A 20,112-nucleotide genomic window follows, 5' to 3' on the forward strand; every position below is an offset into this window, starting at 1 on the left:
CTGTGTCTGAACACAGGAAGCTGAGCTGACAGCCGCTCTGTGCATGCGGCAGCGTCTATTGTGAAGGAGAGGGCCGCGGGGAATCAACGCTGCACAGGTACCGTGGGACACCGGGGAACACCGGTGTGGTTATAGGGGATGACCTGGCAGGGCCTGGGGAGGAGTTTTCTGTCGCATGTGTCATGCCACAGAAATCAGAGGAATAGGGTGAATGCGGATGGCGCGCTACTGTGCGCGCAGTCATCTTGTATTTCCGGGAGGGGGTCAGGGGGGGCACTTTGGTGACACCGGGGGACCGGAGGGGACCAGGGAGGAGATTTATCATGTTTGTTCATGCCAGATTGGAGATAAATAATTTTTTACTGATGCTGTCATTTACTGTAACGTGATCATCAGTATACGGTGTATACCGGTGATCACGTGAGCGGGGACCGAAAAAAACGGCCTAAATCATGATCTCCAGGGTCTCAGCTACACCCTGAAACCCTGGAGATTTTCTGACGCCGGGGGGTGCTATTCACTTATTTCTGCCTGCTGTTTATAAACGGCAGATCAGAATAAGGCTACATTCACACGACCGATCCGTTTTTGTGGTCCGCAAAAAATGGTTCGTTTTTTTTACGGGTGCATTCGTGTGGCATCCGTTTCTGTTCCATATACGATCCGTATGTCATCCGTATGCCTTACGTTTGTTTGCGTACTGCAAAAAAACTGAGGGAGGGAAAATACATAAATTTACCCAGGATCTGTGATGCCCTGGACCCCCAGGGGTCAAAGGTAACAACACACAACACGACACACACCTCCACCCCAGTGAGGCACCAGCAGCCAACAAGTCCTGACCACCTTGCTCAGGTCTAGCCAGGCACACCAGGTGGGCGGAGCCAGGCGGATAGGCACGCCCTCCGAGCAGTCTGCTGGCCTGAGGCAGGGAAAGGACAAGTGAGTCGAGTGGGGAGAGGAGTAGTGAGAGGAGTAAAAGTGGCGAGCTGAGAGTCAGGGGCCTAGGACGAAGCCTAAGACCCCTTAGAACGGTCAGGCAGGCAGACGGTGGTGGCCGTCTACAGGAGTCCAGTCAGGGACTGAACTGCGGAACCATACGGATCGAGAAGAGGGTGGTGACCCTTCGGACCCGAACCGGGGAGCTAACAAGTCAACCGAAGCACCAGGCAGGGTACTCAGACCCCGTTCTAGCCCAGAAGCAACTGGGCTCAGACAAATCTACTGATTGCGGTCTGGACCTCAGGGGTTCATTCCCAGCCAAAGTCCCGATAGACGGCAACAACCAACCGATTCCGGATAAGAGCCACCGCCAAGGGCCAGAGATCCAAAGGGCCAGCGCCTGCGGGCAAAAGGGCTCCTCCGGTACCCAAAAGCCGGGGAGCAGACTACCGTTGCTGAATCATAGGAGTCACTATAACAAATTTAAAGGTGCAGGAGAAAGGCGACATCACCAACCTCACTGGGGACAAACACAGCCGTCTGCGGGTACCGATCTACACCGAACTTGGTTTACATTGACTCTGTACTCTGTGTGATTTAATCGTGAGTACAGCAGTGCCATCAGGCACCGCGCTGCAAGTGAGTCCCTGTGTCCTGCAACCCCCTGCACCTGCCACCTGGCCCCGGGACCAACAAACCCCCTACCCACGGAGGGGTCAACACCTAGCTGTGACCCACCACTGATCCCGGATGAGCCTCTGCACCCTCACTGCAGCACTGGTGCCCATCACCTCACCACGACCCGTGGGTGGCGTCACGAACTGTTACCGGTCCCGGCGGCTACGGACGTGAAACCGGTCCACCCCAAACCAAACAACCAAACCCTCCCCCTTTCCAGAGCGACGTGGCCCCCGGTCCGGAGGTGCTCGAGCCACCGACAACCCGAGCAGCCGAGTCCCCAGGGCGGTACAGATCCATAGCTTCAACCTACATGAGGCGGTCACATGTTCACTTCAGTGCCATTTTCTACTGCTTTTCACAGTGTAGAGTGCTCTCTGGTGATTTTCTAGTGTTTGTACACTTCATATCAGTCTTTTCTGTCATTATAATGGCAGAAAGACACATAATGTCCCACTCTCCTGAATTTTATAATTTTGCACCCTTTGGTGCCTTTCATGTGGCACTAAGGGGTGCTTAGCCTTGTATTTAGCCAAAAAAATGAAAAAAAAAATGATGTGGGGTTCCCCCTATTTTCTAGCCAGGTAGGGTAAAGCAGATGGCTGCAGCCTGCAGACCACAGCTGGCAGCTTCACCTTGGCTGGTAATCCAAAACTGAGGGCACCCCACGCTGTTATTTTAAATTAAATAAATAATTAAAAAAAAAAAACACGTGGGGTTCCCCCAAAATTGGATCACCAGCCAAGGTAAAGCAGACAGCTGAGGTCTGATATTCTCAGACTAGGGAGGTCCATGGTTATTGGACTCTCCCCAGCCTAAAAATAGCAGGCCGCAGCCGCCCCAGAAGTGGCGCATCCATTAGATGCGCCAATCCTGGTGCTTCGCCCCAGCTCATCCCGTGCCCTGGTGTGGTGGCAAACGGGGTAATATATGGGGTTAATACCAGATGTGTAATTTCACCTGGCATCAAGCCCTGGGGTTAGTGATGTCACGCGTCTATCAGATACCCGACATCACCAACCCAGTCAGTAATAAAAAAAAGACGACAAACACATTTGCCCTTGCCCTTGCCCTTGCCCTTGGCGGTTTATCTAGGGGGTCGGCGTCCTGCCCTTTTGGTTACGCGTACCTGGGGCGGCATGCCTGCACTCCATGATATTTACTGCTGATTGCAGGACCGATCCGTTTTCATCAGTTTTTCTTATCTATTTTTTTACACCCCTCTTCTTCTTGTCATATATATATATATGCCCATGCTATATTTAGGGTGGCTATGGCAACCATTGGTATAAGACATTTGTTTTATATTTATAGTATGGGGATATAGTCCCTTGGAAGACACCTCCCACTGTTCCTTTGTATTTTGTATACATCCCGATATATATCATTCCTTCTGTGTTAATATTGAAATGATTTTTATTAGGATGCTCTATGGGTATTGTATGCCCCCCCTTTATTTAATGGCAGGGGATTTGGTTTTGTACGAATGCCCTATTTGTTTTACTAATCCGCTGGCTATCACGGAGATAATTATCTTTTGTTCTGTGGTAACACAGCCAGGGGCGGGATTTCCGGGAATTCCCTGTCTGTGACGCCCCCTGCCCTGTCAAGTTGCTGTCAGGGCTATGCATTCTTACCTTCTTGTGCCACAGAGACGATCTTCCCCATGTTAATACAGCCTGGGGCGGGACTCCCGGGAATTTCTTTGTCTGTGACACCCCCTGCCCCGTCAAGTTGTTGTCAGGGCTACGCGTCTTCAATACCCCGTTTTATGGAGATAATTCTCCCCTCTCCAGGCTAACACAGTCAGGGGCGGGACTTCCGGGAATTCCCTTGTCTGTGACGTTCCCTGCCTTGCTTGGCTTGTGCCGGGTTGGATCACGCTGTTGTCGGGGTGACGCGTCTCTGACACCACGTGTTCCTTCCCCGCATGGTCAGAAGGCGGGACATCCGGACTGCCGGGCTTCTCCTGTACTATGTCTACCAGTATGTTTTTTTCTGTTTTTATCACTTTAAACGCTATGGTATATGTGGACGGGATTCATATGCTTTATGGATCTTGCACGATACTCATCTTTTGAGCGACCTAATTCCTTTAGCAACTACTGCCTAGCGCCACCTACTTTAATGAATATCCTATCAAATTTCGCTTGGGCGGCTCTAGGAGTTATGACACACCTTCTCCTCCCCCTGGGCTTCCGCACCTGATTGCAATGTTAATTTCTCTTGGGGCTATTTATACCTGTCTAGCACACTTTACCAGTAGGATTTTCTCCCTTGAAAAAGCAACAGCACCCTCGCGAAACGCGCGTTGGTAGGCAATCCTGCTCCTTCTGGGTATGTGCACTTTATATTCTGTTTGGCTATTTGAACCTGTCATTGTTACATCTTCCCTTGTAATATTTCTTAATCCCAGTTTTTACTTGTATGAGTCCTCTGGGACCCTGGTTGTTTGATGCACTTGCATTTTATTGATAACTTCTTTTTATGCTGTTATTAACTGATCCAGGTATTCCCACTGAGCTACATCCCGGTTTTCTGGGGTTTCTTTATGATAATCATGACTATTTCAGATATACACTAATGATCTTGATTTAACTGCCGGTATGGCCCTGCCTCCTCAGAACATGCTTTTGCATTTAAAATCAAATATTTCTCACATCTTACATCTGACTACTATAGTCTGAGTTGGCAGATACTAACTAAAAAAACTCCCCCCCCCATACAGTGGCCCCTTAGTGAGCCTTTTTTTCTCTGTTTACCCTAAATTAATTTTGGTATTACCTCTCACACGGCTAACAGAGAAGATAGGTCCCTGGGTTTCACCTCTCCCACAGCTAGTTGGGACCATACGCAACTTCTATATGCCTCCTTGTACTCTGTGCCCCCCATGATTTATTGGTAGTTGTTTTTAACCCTTCCTTGCTGTCTATACGTGTGCAACCTTCATTAATAAATTTTGTATTTTTGCATCATACTCGCTGTTCTCCTGTTCTTCTGCTAATTGAGTAGTGCATGCACTTTGCCGCTATATATATGACGGCAGAGGGTTTATTACATGGCTCTTCATGTGAGAATTGTTCTTATCAGAGGTGTAATGTGACCTGGCATCAAGCCCTGGGGTTAGTAATGCCACGCGTCTATCAGATACCCGACATCACCAACCCAGTCAGTAATGAAAAAAAGACGACAAACACATTTTTATTTGAACACTCCCCAACACATTCCCTCTTTCACCAATTTATTAGAAAGAAAAACAGATCCAGGTCTACTGTAATCCAAGGGGTTCCCATGACGATCCACACTGTCCCAGTCAATGAAGAGCAGGATGTTCCCCATTGGCTGGGAGAGCAATGCAGTGACCTGAGCTAACATCAATAGGTCAGCCCAGGTCACTGCAGGTGATGACAAGTGCTGCTATCAGCGAGGTACATTACCTACGGTGACGATCTCCTGCACTGCTGATAGCAGACCTGTCACTGACTTCACAGACCTTCACAGCCAAGTATCGCGAGCGGCCCGTGACGTTACCGCTAGTCACAGTCTCGGGTCGGAAGCAAGAGAAGGTGATGTGACAAGCGGCGGCCATGGAGGACAGTGACAGCGCTGAGGTCGGGAGGGTGGGACTTCATCACCGCAGGTAAGCCGAGCAGGGCCATGTGTGCAGAGTGACAGGTGGGCGGAGCCTAGTGGGGTAATGTGTGGAGAGTGACAGGTGGGCGGAGCCTAGCGGGGTAATGTGTGCAGAGTGCCAGGTGGGCGGAGCCTAGCGGGGCCATGTGTGCAGAGTGCCAGGTGAGCGGAGTCTAGTGGGGTGATGTGTGCAGAGTGCTAGGTGGGCAGAGCCTAGTGGGACCATGTGTGCAGAGTGCCAGGTGGGCGGAGCCTAGTGAGGCCATGTGTGCAGAGTGCCAGGTGGGCGGAGCCTAGCGGGGTAATGTGTGCAGAGTGTCAGGTGGGCGGAGCCTAGCGGGGCCATGTGTGCAGAGTGCCAGGTGGGCGGAGCCTAGCGGTTCCATGTGTGCAGAGTGCCAGGTGGGCGGAGCCTAGCGGGACCATGTGTGCGGGCGGCGGAGTGCGAAGTGGGTGGAGCCTAGTGGGGCCATGTGTGCTGGCGGTGGAGTGCGAAGTGGGTTGAGCCTAGCGGGGCCATGTGGTGCTGAGGACGTCAGTGTCGTGGACTGCATGGCTGGGGACAGGTGAGTGTGAGTGTGTGAGTGTGTGTGTGAGTGTGTGCGTGTGTACATGCCGCGTGCAGGAGGGGGCGGAGCGAGCTGAGTGGGGAAGTGTCGGCTCCCTTCACACGTAACTAGGATAAATATCGGGTTACTAACCAAAGCGCATTGCTTGGATACCCGATGTTTATCTTGGTTACCAGCTTACCACAGGCTGCCAGTGATGGCTCCCTGCACACTGTAGCTGTAAAAAGCCCTGCTTTTGCTGATTGAACAGTTCTCGAACGTAACTCGAACTGTCAGCTTTTAGCAAAAAGCTCGAGTTCTAGTTCGATCTAGAACACCCCCCAAAATCACTCGAACCACGAACTGGAGAACCGCGAACCGCGCATAATTCTATACAAGAGATCACAGTGCAGTTATAGATGGTGACTTACAGCTGACGTTCTTTCGGATGGAGTTGTTCCCCTTTTCCGTCTTTTCCATGTGGCCCAGACTGACATGACAACTTCTTTCAGCCACAACTCATCTACAGAAATTAAAACAAAGACACATTTGACTCCTCACACTTCCGGCACTGTCCCCATCTAATCCCAATTAGGAAATAAGGTTTAATCATAATCACTAGGGATGAGCGAATGTATTCGCCACTATTCGGTTTCCGACGGATAATAGGGTATCTGAGGTATCCGCTATCCGACGGCTAATATGGTATTCGCTCCGGTACTTTCACTTTCGTTTCTGGACTTCCTGGCGCATTTTTGAGCCAATGAACACATCTGACGTTGCTTGCCCTTACAGTAACGTCACAGCCATCTTTCTTGTGGTGTTACTGTGATTGGCTTGGCCTCATGGTGTCATAGGGGCTACATAAGCCAGCGGCCATTATGGTCAGTCAGTCTCTCCCTCTTTGTTTCTTACTCACCGATCACGGGAGCGGCGCTGCACGGATCTCACACTGGCGGGTTCTCCAGCTTTTGAAAATGCTGGCCGCACATTAATCCATCTCGTATTCCTGCTTTCCCCGCCCACCGGCGCCTATGATTGGTTGCAGTCAGACACACCCCCATGCTGAGTGATAGATGTCTTACTGCAACCAATCACAGCCGCCGGTGGGTGGGTTTATATCGTGTAGTAAAATAAATAAATAAATAATGTAAAACAACGACGTGTGGTCCCCCCCAAATGATACCCAGCCGAGGTAAGCACACAGCAGCGGGCTGGTATTCTCAGGCTGGGGAGGGTGAGGGCCATGGTTACGGCCTCCCTCTCGCAGCCGAGAATATCAGCCCGCTGCTGCCCCGAGAATGTCGCATACATTAGATGCGACAGTCACGGCGTGTCACCGGCCCTTCCTGATTGCCGTAATGCGATGGCCATCAGGGTAATAAGGAGTTAATGGCAGCGCATCACTGTCACTAAGTCCAAGATTAGTAATGGTAGCGTCTATGACACGCCATCACTAATCTGTAAGTGAAGTAAATAAACACAACACCAAAAAATCCTTTATTTGAAATAAAACACCAAAAAGACCCTCTGTCACCACTTTATTAAGGCCCCAAATATCCAGATCCGGCGTAATCCAGACTCGGCGACGTCTGTGAGAGAGTGCTCAATGCAGCCTCATTCTGTGATTTACCCCGATTTTAGAGGTGTGTCCCGCGGCTCACAGCTGATGTCCGGCTCCTCCCCTCAGTGCATAATTAAAATAAATTATAATTATAAATAAATAATAATTATAATTTATAATTATAAATAAATTAAACTCTTTACCGGGACGGCCAGGACTCATTGTCCACCAGCTCTACCCATTGAGCCACTGCCTGTAATGAAAAACATAGGAAGATTTGGTAACCTTGACCTCTGTATTGCAGTAGAGAAACCAGAAGCAGATTATTCAGCTACAAAGATGAGAGAGAGAGAGATATGAGAGAGATAAAGAGAGATATGAGAGAGAGATGAGAGAGAGAGATGAGAGAGAGATGAGAGAGAGATGAGAGAGAGAGATAGAGAGAGAGATGAGAGAGAGAGATAGAGAGAGAGATGAGAGAGAGAGATGAGAGAGAGATGAGAGAGAGAGGTGAGAGAGAGATGAGAGAGATGAGAGAAAGAGCGATGAGAGAGAGAGGGATAGATAGAGGGACAAATTCCGTGACCCTAACGACTTCGCATTAGCGATATCGTAGCGCGTAAAGCCCCCTTTAGCCGGCATTAACAGGAACTTCATCACGACAATGACAGAGGTCATCAGCTGACCCCCAAATTGTGATGATAACTCATTGGTGCCCCATAATAATGCCAAACGGCCACTGATGGTGGCAGGGAAAGGCGCAATCCCTGCCAGAACGCATTAAATCCTACTGTCAAAGGTTGATAGAGATATTTAACTAATTAACAGGAGATCTCTGATTCACCCATGCCTGGTAGCTGCATGTCAGCTGATCAGCTCAGCCGACGTGTGGGAATAATGTGGCTCATCTTGTGAGCAATAAATGGACAGACATGGCCTTAAGGCCCCGTTACACGCAACGACGTATCTAACTATATATCGCCGGGATCACGGATTCCGTGCCGCACATCCGACATCGTTAGGGATGTCATTGCGTGTGACACCAACGAGTGGCCGTTAACGATGAAAAATACTCACAAAATCGTCCATCGTTGACACGTCTGTCACTTTAAAAAAATCATTGGTTGTTGAGGACGCAGGTTGTTCGTCGTTCCCGTGGCAGCACACATCGCTATGTGTGACACCTTGGGAATGACGAACTACAGCGTACCTGTGTCCTCAACGAGCACTGAGGTGGGAGTGATGGAGATGCGGCTGCTCTCCGCCCCTCCGCTTCTATTGGCGGCCCGCTCTGTCACGTCGTTGTGGCGCCGAACGAACCTCCCCCTTTCAGGGGAAGTTGTTCACCGCCCACAGTGACGTCATTAGAGAGGGCTGCACATGTGACACGGACAAGCGAGATTGTGTGCCACGGACAGCAATTTGCCCGAGATGCACAAACGGCGAGGGTGGGTGTCATCGCTAGCAATATCGCTAGCGATGTCACTCCGTGTAAAGCCCCCTTTAGACGTACAAAGTTGTGAAGGGGATAAGAGCATTGAGACTATGGAGCTCTCTGCCATATGATGTTGTAATGGTTGTTTTACTGCTAAAATTCAAGAGAGTCCTGGATGCCTTTGTGACGCCCTGGCAAAACCAGGTAGTCACAGTTAGGCCCCCGCATTAAACCGTTCCCTCATTAGGAAACACACAGCCAACCAGAAAACCCTAGTCACCCCCTTAGGGAAAGATAGACACACCAGTGGGCGTGACCAGGCGGTTGGAACATGCCCACCCAGGGGTCTAGACAGCCCAAGGCGGGAAAAACAGGCAGTTAAGCTTAGTAAAGTCTGAAGCTCAGTTTGGAGAGGAGTGTGGGCTGGAGCTAAGTGTAGCTCCAGCAGGTAGTTCAAGTTGAACGGTACCAGGGTAGGAGCCCTGGTGCCACTGACTAGGAGGCAGACGGTGGTCTCCATCAGCAGGAGACGGGAAGATGGCTCGGTGGAGCCGAGGTGGACCGGGACAGGGTTGTAGCCCGCCGGTGCCGACACGGCGAACCATCTCGGAAGCCATAGCACAAGGGGGGGTACTCGGACCCTGAAGCCAGAAACCGGAAACAAGCGGACTGGTTGATTAACCGATTGAGGCCCTGACTAGAGGTCCTGTCCCACCCAAAGTCCCTCATAGAAGAGAGCGGCCCACCGATTAGGAATAAGAGGTCACCGCCGGGGCCCATAGATCCCATGGGCCAGCGTCTGCGGGCACGGCTCCTTAGGCCACATCCAGCTGGGAGTGGACTCCTGAGTTTCACACTAGGAAAGTCCACCTTACACAAAGCAGTGCAGGAAAAGGATAGAGACCCCCAGCCGAGTGGGGGACCTGACGCAACCGGCCGCGGCACCGGCCACCATCACCTTGGTTTGCCAGAGACTTGTGTGTTTTACTAACAGTAAGTACACCAGCACCCCCTGCGGTCGCTATCCCCTGCACCGAGCCACCGGGTCCCGGGGCCACCATCCCTGCCCACAGAGAGGTTAACAACTTGCTGCACAACATCTCCCCCGGGTGCCCCATAGCAGCAGCGGTGGTGGGTGGCGTCACGAACTTACTGCGGCCCAGCCCGTTCATCTACGTCCCCGCCTTTATTTGGCGTGTCCGCGAGACCCCCGGGTCCGGAGACCCTCGAGCCACCTCCCCTGAAGGCCCGGACCCGAGCAGCACCAGGCTGCTGGCACGGGGGCGGCACACCCCGAAACCTGGCGTCACGAACAGGATACTTACCCATCCACTTACCATGTGGAAGTGCGCCTTGTATTGGACAGTCAGCGGTGATCCGTTGCTAAATTTTCCGAAGTCGCCATTTTGGTCGCCATTTTTGGGTGCGAAAACTGCAGCCCAGCGTCTTCTTCTCCGCGAAAAGGGCGCGAAAGCCGAAGCCCTGCCCCCTGGGAACGTGGCCGAAAAGCGAGGCTGGAAGTCGAAAAACGAAACTAGCAGGCCTGAAAGAGGAGTGCCGGCAAAAGACCAAGGGTGGGCGGGTGAAGATTCTGCAGCATATGACCGAGCAGATAAAGGTCAGGGACTCCAGGACCCTGCTACCCCTCTTGTTCTTTGACACCATCAGAGCAACATGGCTGACCAGTCTGGCAAGCCCGGAGTGCAGGGGCCTGTGTCCGAAACAGCGGCCTGGGTAGAAGCCCAGACGGAGCGCATGTGCCGCCGGATCCAGGCACAGGCGCACTTTATCCTTGAGCGAAGGACGGCCGAGATGGCGGAGTTGGCTGCAGCCGCTCGGGCTCGTGAAGTGGAGGCAACCTTGGAGGAGCGGGTTAGCGACCCACTCCCCTAAGTCCCTCAGGGACCTGCCGACCAGGCTGAGGGGCCCGACCTGCCCCTACCCGCCATGCTGCCTCCCTTGTCGCCACCCGTACCTGCTGCTGACCCCCCGTTCGGTCCGCTGCCACTAAGACCGGCAGCGGCGCGAGGACCGGCCAGAGGAAGCCACCAGCAGCAAGCCCGTCGCCGCCCCGGCACCAGTACCAGCTCCATGCCAGACCAGCGCTCGGAAGGTGCCCAGTGTAGCTTTGGACCCGACAGTGATCCCAGTCCCGGAAGAAGCCATGCCCGAGACAACAGGGGAACCGGCAGTCCGCCCAGCCACGGCAGAGGCGGTCCCCGACCAGAAGCCGGCACAGCAAGCCACGCTGGCCGCTCCCCAGACTCCCGTCCTCGACTGAGGCGCAGAGGTGATGTAGCTGCAAGGCAGCAAAGCAGGCCATGTCACAGCGGGGTCCCCCATTGCCAAAGGTGCTGGTCACAGGCGCACGGAGGGACTCCGGCTGGGCCTGTCTCCCGCGCAGGTTGACCCGGAGCAGGCAGCAGAAGCTCCGTATTGGGAGCTGCAGCAGCAGCAGCTGGGTAAAGAAATTGCTGCCCGGGAAAAGCGGAAGGCGGAGATCCTGTCCTGGACCTACACGGAGAAGGATAATTTGCGGAATGCTACTTTCCGAGTGTGGGACCCGGTCTACCAGGGCCATGTCCGGCACTTTGACCCCCAGAAAGGATGGGCTTTTATCTTCGAGCCGGGCCTAGAGGCTGAGATATTTGTGTCCCGGAAGGATGTATACCCGCATTTTCCCGTCGGCCATCCCGACCGAGACCTGGAGCCCGGAGAGTTGGTGGTCTTCACCCAGCACTGCGGGTAGAGGGGGTGGTTTGCCCTCGATGTGAAGAGGTGGGCAAAAACCGGGACCCAGCACCACGTCCACCTCTTCCCGCCAACTTCACCTGATGGAGATTAAGGAAATTAGGTAGCGGTTCTCAGGCTACCCAAAGTTAAAGTCCCCGTATGGACCGCCTATTGTCCCCGGTTTTCAGTTACAACCCTGTTTACAAAGACAATGGCTTTGAACTTGCGAGCCAACCCATAAACTTTTGGGCTTTGTAAATAGCCCCAGACCAACCTTCTCACCAAGCCGCAGTCTCTGGAGAGGCTGATTGGAGGATGGGCCTGCGGTAGAGTCGGCCAAGGCCCTGTCACCAGCAAAACCGGTGACTACCCTCCTGGTCAGGGGTCCCCTGGACGTGGGGTCCCTGTAAAGGACTGCCGATAAGGAAATTTTTACCAGGCCCGTTTGGGCAACACCCGGACCTACCCTGGACTTGGGCAAAGGGTGCCAACCTGTGTTTTAGTGGTGGCACCAGGGATAGGTTGTTTTGGGTGGGTGAAATGAGAAGGACCCGGTCTGTCCCGTCCCGGTTGTTTATATGTGCAACGTTTAAGTAACATGCCTCCCGTAAGGGAAGAAAACAAAAATATGCTTATTGTAAATATGTTATTATACTTGTAACTGTTCATCTTTTATCTTTTTCAGTTAAATAAACGGTGGTGGTCGGACAGCCCGCGGACGGTCTGTGTTTAACCAAGGGGGGATGTGACGCCCTGGCAAAACCAAGTAGTCACAGTTAGGCCCCCGCATTACACCGTTCCCTCATTAGGAAACACACAGCCAACCAGAAAACCCTAGTCACCCCCCTTAGGGAAAGATAGACACACCAGTGGGCGTGACCAGGCGGTTGGAACATGCCCACCCAGGGTGGGAAAAACAGGCAGTTAAGCTTAGTGAAGTCTGAAGTTCAGTTTGGAGAGGAGTGTGGGCTGGAGTTTAAGTGTAGCTTCAGCAGGTAGTTCAAGTTGAACGGTACCAGGGTAGGAGCCTTGGTACCACTGGCTAGGAGGCAGACGGTGGTCTCCGTCAGCAGGAGACGGGAAGACGGCTCGGCGGAGCCGAGGTGGACCAGGACAGGGTTGTAGCTCGCCGGTGCTGACACGGGGAACCGACCCGGAAGCCGTAGCACAAGGGGGGGGTACTTGGACCCTGAAGCCAGAAACCGGAAACAGGCGGATTGGTTGATTAACCGATTGAGGCCAAGACTAGAGGTCCTGTCCCACCCAATGTCCCTCATAGAAGACAGCGGCCCACCGATTAGGGATAAGAGGTCACCGCCGGGGCCCGTAGATCCCACAGGCCAGCGTCTGCGGGCACGGATCCTTAGGCCACATCCAGCCGGAAGCGGACTCCTGAGTTTCACACTAGGAAAGTCCACCTTACACAAAGCAGTGCAGGAAAAGGATAGAGACCACCAGCCGAATGGGGGACCTGACGCAACCGGCCGCGGCACCGGCCACCATCACCTTGGTTTGCCAGAGACTTGTGTATTTTACTAACAGTGAGTACACCAGCACCCCCTGCGGTCGCTATCCCCTGCACGGAGCCACCGGGTCCTGGGGCCACCATCCCTGCCCATGGAGGGGTTAACAACTTGCTGCACAACATCTCCCCCGGGTGCCCCATAGCAGCAGCGGTGGTGTTACACCTCACCACACACCATGGGTGGCGTCACAACTTACTACGGCCCAGCCCGTTCATCTACGTCCCCTCATTTATTCAGCGTGTCCGCGAGACCCCTGGGTTCGGAGACCCTCGAACCACCTCCCCTGAAGGCCCGGACCCAAGCAGCGCCAGGCTGCTGGCACGGGGGCGGCACACCTTCCTTGAAAAATATAACATTATGGTTATGTGTACTAGCTTCTGTGATTCGGCGTTAATCCAGGTAACTATTGTGATTGGCTTATGTCGAGTTGTGAAGGACTTTTTTCTCCAATATAAAACTTAATGTCTGCCCCATGGCTTTTTTGCCTTCCTCTGGATCCAAATGTTAGGTTATAGATTGAACTCGATGGACTTACCTCAACTTTGAACCTTAAAACAATGAAACTATATTACTATGAATTACTAAGAACTATTTAGAATATTGTAGATATCGCTGCTTAAAATTATTTAAATTAGCAGTGTACAAACTAAGTGATATTGTGTATAATCAATCTGAACATCTTCTGGTTAGATTACAGAAGAGAAAGCTTAAGAACTTTAAATGTATATTTTCAACTACACACCATATATAAGTACATAATGTGCACTTCTAATGGACAAATATGGAAATGACATTAAGAAAAAACCTTGGATTGGGCCTAATGTGAAGTATAGTGTATAGCTCTTGAGAAAGCAGATAAATTATACATTGTTTTGCGTTAATGTTTCTCTTTTTTTCATGACATTACAAGGAGCACTATTGAATTATAATTGATATACGCATTTATTTTCATTAATACTTTCATGTCCATTAATAGGCTTATTTATGATTTCTTTTCAAAGTCTCCCTTTTATGTTTATTTATTGCATACTATTTCCTGCTTTGAAATTTTTTGCTGCCTTTTTACCTGAAAAAGCTAACGTGGCCCTTGTTACTAATTTTACCTTTGCTAGAAAGGCAAATGTTTTAAAATGTTTGTCTGTTTTAAAATGTTTGTCTGCTGTTAAGGCCCCGTCACACTAAGCAACATCGCTAGCAACATCGCTGCTAACGAACAACGTTTGTGACGTAGCAGCGATGTTGCTAGTGATGTCGCTGTGTGTGACATCCAGCAACAGCCTGGCCCCTGCTGTGAGGTCGTTGGTTGTTGCTGAATGTCCTGGGCCATTTTTTAGTTGTTGCTGTCCCGCTGTGAAGCACAGATCGCTGTGTGTGACAGCGAGACAGCAACAACTAAATGTGCAGGCAGCAGGAGCCGGCTTCTGCGGAGGCTGGTAACCACAGTAAACATCGGGTAACCAAGAAGCCCTGTCCTTGGTTACACGATATTTACCTTTGTTACCAGCCTCCGTTGCTCTCACTGTCAGTGCCGGCTCCTGCTCTGTGCACATGTAGCTGCAGGACACATCGGGTTAATTAACCCGATGTGTGCTGTAGCTAGGAGAGCAGGGAGCCAGCGCTAAGCATTGTGCGCTGCTCCCTGCTCTGTGCACATTTAGCTGCAGCACACATCGGGTAATTAACCCGATGTGTGCTGTAACTAGGAGAGCAGGGAGCCAGCGCTCAGTGTGCGCTGCTCCCTGCTCTCTGCACGTGTAGCTGCGTGCGCTGGTAACCAAGGTAAATATCGGGTTGGTTACTTGATATTTACCTTAGTTACCAAGCGCAGCATCTTCCACGCGGCGCTGGGGGCTGGTCACTGGTTGCTGGTGAGCTCACCAGCAACTCATGTAGCGACGCTCCAGCGATCCCTGCCAGGTCAGGTTGCTGGTGGGATCGCTGGAGCGTCGCAGTGTGACATCTCACTAGCAACCTCCTAGCAACTTACCAGCGATCCCTATCGTTGTTGGGATCGCTGGTAAGTTGTTTAGTGTGACTGGACCTTTAACAATCCTCTATTTTACAAGGACCATCTATCAACAAGCAAATTATAGATTAGCTACTCATTGTAGGACAGGTTATATTTCATAAGGGTAGACATTTTGGCTGTCAGAATTCATTGAAGGCAGACATTGTGGAGATTATAAGTCATGATATGTCATGGTGTGATATAGTTCATAAGGTCGCATATAGTAGAGGTTATAAGTTCATAAGGTCAGACAGTGATATGATGCTTATAGTTCATAAGTAGAGCTGAGCCACTCGCCTAGTGTTTGAGTTCAGTTCGGTTCGGTTCGTCGAACGGCGGGTGTGTTCGTCGAACAGCGGCTTAGTTTGGTGAACGTTCGACGAACACCCTCGAACCCCATTGAAAACAATGGCAGGCAAAAACAAACACATACAAACACATTATACATATACACATACAGTTAATAATAAACATTGCCATTATACTTAAAGGTCCCGCGACGCGTCCTGAACTCTGTCTCCTGCCGCCTCTCTTTCCGATCATCGCTGTGTCCTCCCGGTAACCAGCACTGATGAGAGGCCCTTCCGTGATGTCAAAGCATGTGACCAGTCACGTGTGTATTATCTCATTGGCTACAGATTGATCACATGGCTATAACGTGATGCTAGGTCCTGTCAGTGCATCTCACCAGTATGCGGTGCTCGCCCGAGCATCTCTGTACTCAGTATATTCGGCGAGTACTGGCGAAATACTCAGGAACATGCTTGGCTCCCCGTTCCTGCATGTCGGCGCTCTTTACAGAGTCAGCCCACATGCAGCGTCTGGATGCCACAGCCGGTGAATAGTGGCGCCGGGAATCAGGTGGTTGGAGATCACCGTTGCTACAGTAACCCGCCTGTCAGGTTACTATTGCAACGGTGTTAGTGATGATGTCACCACTTACCATCCCACAGCCTCTGCTCACTCACTGAGTGATTAGACTGCACGGGAGCAGCAGCGTTCTTCCTCCCATGCAGTGCTGTCTGATGTAGCAGAGCTGCATGGGTTGAAGGAGAAAGAAGACAGAAGACCAGGATCGTGGAGGGGTGAGAGGGAGTAATTAACATGGAGTCTCTAAGTGTGTCTGTGTATTTATTTCTATTAAAGTAATTTTTCTCAATGTGGTGCTTTTTTAACCCATTATTGAAGATTCTTAATGGCCAGGTCAAACTTGCCTGACATTAAGAATCTCTGGCTTAATACTAGCTAGAAAAGCAAAGCTAGTATTAACCCCTTATTACTTGGCATCAGGGCCACTGAAAGAGTTGGATACAGCGCCAGAAGATAGCGTTTCTATGAAAGCTAGGCAGCTGGGGATTGGAATCCGTAGCGCAGGGTGCCCAAGCTTTCTGGGCACCCCTGCTGCGAATTGCAGTCCGCAGCTGCCCAATAAAATGGCTCTTTCATAGAAGCGCCATCTTCTGGTGCTGTATCCAATTCTTCTAGCTGTGGTGGATGGCTCGTTGGGTAATAATGGGGTTAGGGCTAGCTGTATAATATCAACTGGCCCTAAGCCCAAAATTCATGGTGTCAGGCCAATACTAGACATGGCCACCATGAATTTCTAGTACAGATAAAAAAACACAACACACAGAAAAATATTTTTATTAAAAATAAAACACAAGACAATTAGTGACTCCATCTTTATTGAAATAAAGAACCCCCCTCCACAGTAATCCGGGGTCAAGGGTCCCACGCCTTCTAATCCGGACCCAATATCATCTGATCGGTTTGCTGGAAGGTAAAGTGATCAGATGATGTGTCAGGTTCAAGGGCCTGAATCACATGACACATCAGCTGATTGTATAAACGGCTTTTATACAATCAGCTGATGCATCAGTGCAAAAAAAACCAAAACACTACAACACACTTCTATGCAGACTCCTGTCCGACGGCATCAGCTGATAGTTTAGCCGGCCGGGCGGTGAAAAGCTGGCCTCACTGCTCGACTTATAGTGTCAGCTGACTCCGTCAGCTCACCGCATCAGCTGATCATCGCCAGGTCTGAGAGAGAGAGAGAAGAGAGAGAGAGAGAGGAGAGAGAAGAGAGAAAGAGAGAAGAGAGAGCAGAGAGAGACGAGAGGAGAGAAGAGAGAGAAGAGAGAGAAGAGAGAAAATGGAGAGAGAGAGAGGAGAGAGAAGAGAGAGAGGAGAGAGAAGAGAGAGAAGAGAGAGAAGAGAGAGAAGAGAGAGGAGAGAGAGAAGAGAGGGGATAAGAGAGAGAAAAGAGAAGAGAGGAGAGAGAGAAGAGAAAAGAGAGAGGAGAGAGAGAAGAGAGAGAGAAGAGAGAGAAGATAAAGGGAGGAGAGAGAGGGGAGAAAGGAGAGAGAGAAGAGAGAGGAGAGAGAGAGAAGAGAGGGAGAGAAGAGAGAGAGGAGAGAGAAGAGAGAGAGAAATAAAGAAGAGAGAGAAGAGAGAAAGAGGAGAGGTAGAAGAGAGAAAGGAGAGAGAGAAGGGAGAGAAGAGAGAGAAGAGAGTGAGAGGAGAGAGAGAGGACAGAGAGAGAGAGGAAAGAGAGAGAGAGGAGAGAGAAGAGAGAAGAGAGAGGAGAGAGGAGTGAAGAGAGGCAAGAGAGGAGAGAAGAGAGAGAAGAGAAAGAGGAGAGAGAGAAGAGAGAGGGAAGAGAGAGAGAGAGGAGAGGGAAGAGAGAGAGGAGCGAGAGATAAGAGAGAGAGAGAAAGAAGAGAGAAAGAAGAGAAAGAGGAGAGAGAGAGAAGAGAGAGAAGAGAGAGAGAGATGAGAGAGAGGATAGAGAAGAGAGTGAGGAGACTACCGCACCCATCATCCCCAGACACATCCCAGCACTACCGCACTCATCATCATCACCGCAGACACCCCGACACTACCGCACACATCATCATCCCCGTACACACCCCGACACTACCGCCCCCATCGTCATCCCCGCACACACCCTGACACTACCGCACACATCATCCTCCCCGCACACACCCCAGCACTACCGCACTCATCATCGTCCCCGCACACACCGCGACACAATCGCACTCATCATCATCCCCGCACACACCTTGGCAGTACCACACACATCATCTTCACTGCACACACGCAGGCACTACCGCACACATCATCGTCCCAACCCATGCCCCGGCACTAACGCCCCCATCGTCATCCCCGCACACACCCCGGCACTACCGCACCCATCATCATCACCGCACACACCCCGGCACTACCGCACTCATCATCATCACTGCACACACCCTGTCACTAACGCCCCCATCATCATCACCGCCCACACCACGACAATACCGCACTCATCATCATCACCGCACACACCCCGGCACTACCGCACATATCATCATCACCGCACACACCCCGGCACTACCGCACTCATCATCATCACCGCACACACCCCGCCACTACCGCACTCTTCATCATCACTGCACACACCCCGGCACTACTGCACTTATCATCACCACACACACCCCAGCACTACCGCACTCATCATCATCACCGCACACACCCCGGCAGTACCGCACCCATCATCATCACCGCACACTAGAGATGAGCGATGTTCGAATCAAACCGTTCGCCAATTTCAAATATGAGTGATTTTGGGTGGTGTTTGAGTCGTTCGACAAAATCGAACGATTTGCTTCAAGTTCGGCAGTTCGAGTTACGTTCAATAAAGGTTCGATCACGGAAAGCGTGGCTTTTCACAGTAAGGCTATGTGCGCATGTTGCGTATCTGCATGTGTCCTGAATCCCCAACACAATCCCTCTCTCTTTCCTATTCACCGGTCACGGGCGCGACGCTGCACAGCTGTCACAAAGCTATGGCGGCTTCTCCTCTTTTGAAAATGGCTGCCGCTCATTATTCAATCTAGTATTCCCTGCTTTCCCGCCCACCGGCGCCCATGATTGGTTGCAGTAAGACACGCCCCCACACTAAGTGACAGCTGTCTCACTGCAACCAATCACAGCCGCCGTCGGGCAGGTTTATATCGTGCAGTAAAATAAATAAATTAATAAAAAAAACTGCAGTTCCCCCCAATTTTAATACCAGCCAAAATAAAGCCACACGGCTGGAGGCTGGTATTGTCAGGATGGAGAGCGCCACATTATGGGGAGCCCACCACCCTAACAATATCAGCCAGCAGCCGCCCGGAATTGCCGCATCCATAAGATGCGACAGTCCCGAGACTCTACCCGGCTCATCCCGAATTGCCCTGGTGCGATGGCAATCGGGGTAATAAGGTTAGGGTAATCATGACAGGCGTCTCCCCGAGATACCTTCCATGATTAACCTGTAAGTGAAAGTAAATAAACACACACAACGAAAAAAACTTTATTTGGAATAAAAGACAAAAAAAATCCTCATTTACCTCTTTATTAATCCCCAAACAACATTCCAGGTCCGAAGTAATCCACACAACGCTTTCAGCTCTGCTACATGAAGATGACAGGGAGCGCCGTAGAACACAAGCGCTCTGTGTCAGCTCCACGCAGCAACTGAACTGAGTCGCGCTGTCACCAGAGACTTCACCCAGGTAGTGCCTGCATGTGATATCTCTCTCTCTCTCCCTCTCTCTCCCTCTCTCTCCCTCTCTCTCTCTCTCTTTCCATTTTCTCTTTCTTTCTCTCCCTTTTCTGTCTTTTTCTCTCTTTCTTTCTCTCTTTCTCCCTCTCTCCTCTTTGTAGCTGAATAATGCACTTATGGATTCTCTAATGCAATACAGAGGTCAAGATTACCAAATCTTCTTATGCTTTTCATTACAGGCAGTGGCTCAATGGGTAGAGCTGCCGCCTAAGGAGAATTAGTTCACGAGTTCGAGTCCCAGCTGTCCCGGTAAAGAATGTAATTTAAGTTATTTATAATTTTAAATTATAATTATTATTTATTTATAATTATAATTTAATTATGCACTGAGGGGAGGAGCCGGACATCAGCTGTGAGCCGCGGGACACACCTCTAAAATCGGAGCAGTTAACACTAGAAATCCCAGAGAGGGGTCATTTAACATTTCTACCTTTGGAACCCAGAGACGGGT

This window comes from Anomaloglossus baeobatrachus, chromosome 2 (genome assembly GCF_048569485.1).
Source record: "Anomaloglossus baeobatrachus isolate aAnoBae1 chromosome 2, aAnoBae1.hap1, whole genome shotgun sequence".
Classification (NCBI taxonomy): Eukaryota; Metazoa; Chordata; class Amphibia; order Anura; family Aromobatidae; genus Anomaloglossus; species Anomaloglossus baeobatrachus.